Source organism: Artemia franciscana, chromosome 17, assembly GCF_032884065.1.
Source record: "Artemia franciscana chromosome 17, ASM3288406v1, whole genome shotgun sequence".
NCBI lineage: Eukaryota > Metazoa > Arthropoda > Branchiopoda > Anostraca > Artemiidae > Artemia > Artemia franciscana.
In genome coordinates, this window is record NC_088879.1 from 29,941,909 (window position 1) to 29,946,704 (window position 4,796).

The 4,796-nt window shown below is 33.9% G+C and overlaps 1 long non-coding RNA gene across 1 annotated transcript in view; it reads left to right on the forward strand.

Moving 5' to 3' along the window:
- The first annotated feature begins 870 nt into the window (after positions 1–870).
- LOC136038128 (uncharacterized) overlaps positions 871–4,796 on the forward strand; it is a 13,835-nt gene continuing 9,909 nt past the window's right edge. Inside the window, exon 1 of the long non-coding RNA XR_010620133.1 lies at positions 871–1,937. This is a non-coding gene — a long non-coding RNA (uncharacterized LOC136038128). The remainder of the gene's footprint in view (positions 1,938–4,796) is intronic.

A 4,796-nucleotide genomic window follows, 5' to 3' on the forward strand; every position in this document is an offset into this window, starting at 1 on the left:
TATATATCTATATATATATAAAAATAAGTTGTCTGTGTGTCGAGTGACGTCATGTTTCTGTGTTGACTGACGTCATGTTTTCGACTGACGAAATTACAGACCGGGACATCGGGACGAAAATGACGACCGGGACATAGCGAATATAAATGACGACCGGGACACTCAAAGAGAAAGCGACCGGGACACAAGGAATGTTCGATTACCAATCACCATCAACAAAGCACCGGGACACAAATGACGACCGGGACACAGGGGATATAAATGACGACCAGGACACTCAAAGAAAAATTACAGACCGGGACACCGGAACACAAATGACGACCGGGACACCAGGACACAGGGAATATAAATGACGACCGGGACACTCAAAGAGAAATTACAGACTGGGACACCAGGACACAAGGAAACAACAACAACGGGGACGCCGGGGGGCACAGGGGGATATATAAATCACGACGGGGACACATTGAATGTTCTATTAGCAATCACCATCAACAAAGCTCAAGGGCAATCACTAGAATAATGAGGTATAGATCTGAATACAGATTATTTTTCCCGTAGACAATTATATCTTTCATGTTCAAGAGTCGGTAAACCTGACAATGTATTTATATACACAGACAATGGGACAGCCAAGAATGTTGTATATTCGCAAGTTTTACGTAGTTAAAAATATATATAAAATATATATATATATATATATATATATATATATATATATATATATATATATATATATATATATATATATATATATATATATATATATATATATATATATATATATATATATATATATATATATATATATAAAAATAAGTTATCTGTGTGTGGATCTGTGGATGGATCAGGTGACGTCACCTGAAAAAACTGGAACAGGTGACAAAACTGAAAACTGAAAAAACTAAAAAAAGGCAAAAACTACAAAAAAAAACTAAAAACTAATAAAAAAAATAAAAAAGCTAAAAAACTAAAAAAACTAAAAAAAGGCAAAAACTACAAAAAAAAATAAAAACTAATAAAAAAGCTAAAAAACTAAAAAAACTAAAAAAAGGCAAAAACTACAAAAAAAACTAAAAACTAATAAAAAAAATAAAAAAGCTAAAAAACTAAAAAAACTAAAAAAACTAAAAAAAGGTAAAAAACTAAAAAAACTAAAAACTAAAAAAAACTAAAAAAAAGGAAAAAACTGAAAAATAAGCTAAAATAAAGGTAAAAACCAATAAAAAACTAAAAAAAAAACTGAAAAAACTAAAAAAAGGCAAAAACTACAAAAAAAATAAAAACTAATAAAAAAAGTAAAAAAGCTAAAAAAACTAAAAAAACTAAAAAAAGGTAAAAAACTAAAAAAAATAAAAAATAAAAAAAACTAAAAACAAGGAAAAAACTGAAAAATAAGCTAAAATAAAGGTAAAAACCAATAAAAAACTAAAAAGAAAAAAAGGAAAAAACTAAAAAAAAATTTCATCTAAAAAACTAAAAAAACTAACAAAGGTAAAAACTAAAAGAACTAAAAAAGAAAAAAATAAATGACGACACTCAAAGAGAAAGCGACCAGGACAAAAGGAATGTTCGATTAGCAATCAACAAAGCACCGGGACACAGGGAGTATAAATGACGACCAGGACATAAGTAAAAAAAAAAAACTAACAAAACTAAAAAGAAGGTAAAAATGAAAAAACTAAAAAAAGGCAAAAACTACAAAAAAAACTAAAAACTAATAAAAAAAGTAAAAAAGCTAAAAAACTAAAAAAACTAAAAAAACTAAAAAAAGGTAAAAAACTAAAAAAAAAATAAAAAATAAAAAAAAATAAAAAAAAGGAAAAAACTGAAAAATAAGCTAAAATAAAGGTAAAAACCAATAAAAAACTAAAAAGAAAAAAAGGAAAAAACTAAAAAAAAATTTCATCTAAAAAAACTAAAAAAAACTAAAAAATGTAAAAACTAAAAGAACTAAAAAAGAAAAAAATAAATGACGAGACTCAAAGAGAAAGCGACCAGGACAAAAGGAATGTTCGATTAGCAATCAACAAAGCACCGGGACACAGGGAGTATAAATGACGACCAGGACATAAGTAAAAAAAAAAACTAACAAAACTAAAAAGAACGTAAAAACTACAAAAAAAAGAAAAAAAAACTAAAAACTAATAAAAAAACTAAAAAATCTAAAAATCTAAATAAACTAAAAAAGAAAAAAAAAAGGAAAAAAAATAAAGGAGAAAAACAAAACTAAAAAACGAATGTATATACAGACCGGGACACCGGGATACAAATGACGACCGGGACACAGGGAATATAAATGACGACCGGGACACAGGGACACAACTACAACGGGGACACCGGGGGAAACAGGGGGATATAAATGACGACCGGGACACCGGGACAGGGAATGGTCGATTAGCAATCACCATCAACAAAGCTCAAGGGCAATCATTAGAATCATGAGGTATAGATCTGAATACAGATTGTTTTCCCATGGACCATTATATGTTGCATGTTCAAGAGTCGGTAAACCTGACAATCTATTTATATGCAAAGACAATGGGACAGCAAAGAATGTTGTATATTCGTAAGTTTTACGTAGTTAAAACCATATATATCTATATATATAAAAATAAGTTGTCTGTGTGTGGATCTGTGGATGGATCAGGTGACGTCATGTTTCGGCTGACGTCATGAAATTAGTTGCCATCATTTTTGCTTTGAAGGTGACGTCATTCAAGTTATATAAGACATATGTTCGCCGTCATGTTTCGGCTGACGTCATGAAATTAGTTGCCATCATTTTTGCTTTGAAGGCGTGACGTCATTCAAGTTATATAAGACGTATGTTCGCGTAGAATTCTATTAATGCTTAAGTTTATAATGACTGATGAAGATGCTCAAAGAGTCTATGCCAAAAAACTTGCTGCTGATAGAGAAAGTCAGAAAAGAAAGCGTGCCGAAGAACTACCAGAGCAACGCGAAAGCAGACTTGCTGCTAAAAGAGAAAGTGAAAAAAGAAGGCGTGCCGAGGAACTACTAGAGCAACGCAGAAGCAGACTTGCTGCTAAAAGAGAAAGTGAAAAAAGAAGGCGTGCCGAGGAATCAAAAGACCAGCAGGGAAACAGGCTTGAGGCTGATAGAGAAAGAAAGAACAGAAAGCATGCCGAGGAACTACCAGAGCAACGCAGAAGCAGACTTGCTGCTAAAAGAGAAAGTGAAAAAAGAAGGCGTGCCGAGGAACTACTAGAGCAACGCAGAATCAGACTTGCTGCTAAAAGAGAAAGTGAAAAAAGAAGGCGTGCCGAGGAATCAAAAGACCAGCAGGGAAACAGGCTTGCTGCTGATAGAGAAAGTAAGAAAAGAAAGCGTGCCGAGGAATCAGAGCAATCTGAAAGTTATCACCTGGCATTCAGGTACAACCCAGTCGATGATTATAGCTTGAGTAGATGTGTTCAAATCGGGACAATGTCTAAAATTTGTCCCTATTGCAAGGCCTTGAAATTCAATGGTGAAACAATGGGAATGTGTTGCGCCTCAGGAAAAGTTAAACTTCCTCTATTGGCTGCACCACCAGAGCCATTGAAGACTTTCCTTACTGGAACTACGTCAGAATCTAAGCGTTTTTTGTCAAAAATCAGACAATACAACTCATGTTTCCAAATGACGTCGTTTGGAGCCCAAATCGAAAATCCAGATCAATTTATGTCTACTTTCAAAGTAAAAGGGCAAATTTATCATAAAGCAGGGTCCCTTCTACCATTCTCAGGCGAGAATCATAAATTTTTACAATTGTACTTCATCAGTGATAGAAATTCTGAATTGAATGCACGTTGCGAAATTTCTCCCAACGTTGAAAGGACAATCGTTTCCCAATTGCAACATCTTTTCCACGAAAATAATAAGTTAGTGCGTCTGTTCAAAACAGCCATCGATTTGATGCCTACTGATACTCATAAAATTGTTATTTCCGCTGACAAAACGCCTCCTGGCCAACATGTGCGTAGATACAATGCTCCGACTATCGACGAAGTGGCAATCGTTATGGTCGGTGATCAGTTTTTACCTCGAGATATTATTCTACATAAGCGAAACGCTCAGTTGTTAAGAATTGCTGAAACTCATCGATGCTACGATGCCCTACAATATCCTATCATTTTTTGGGATGGAGCCGACGGCTATCACTTTAATATTAAATTGATGAATCCAGCCACTAACAAAGAAATGAATAAGAAATGCAGTGCAATGCATTATTATTCCTATAGACTAATGATTCGGCAGGATGAAGAAAATTATATTTTAAAATGCCGTGAATTGTTTCACCAATTTATGGTTGATATGTATGCTAAAATTGAATCAGAACGTTTGCTATATATCCGCCTGAATCAGACCAAGCTCCGCTCTGAACAATACATTCATTTGCGAGATGCAGTTATAAATGACGGTAATACCACAAACGTTGGAAGATTAACAATTTTACCTTCGTCATATGTTGGCAGTCCCCGTCATATGCATGAATATGCTCAAGATGCTATTGCGTATGTTCGTCTCTATGGTCGTCCAGATTTATTTATTACATTTACATGTAATCAATCTTGGGACGAGATACTGCAGCTTTTACTTCAAGGACAATCGGCGGTTCATAGGCATGACATTACGGCACGTGTCTTCCGGCAAAAGTTGAAATCACTGATAAACTACCTTGTAAAACATGAAGTGTTTGGGTCAGTGCGATGCTGCATGTACTCAGTGGAATGGCAAAAACGAGGTTTGCCACACGCACATATACTAATCTGGCTACATAAAAAAATTAC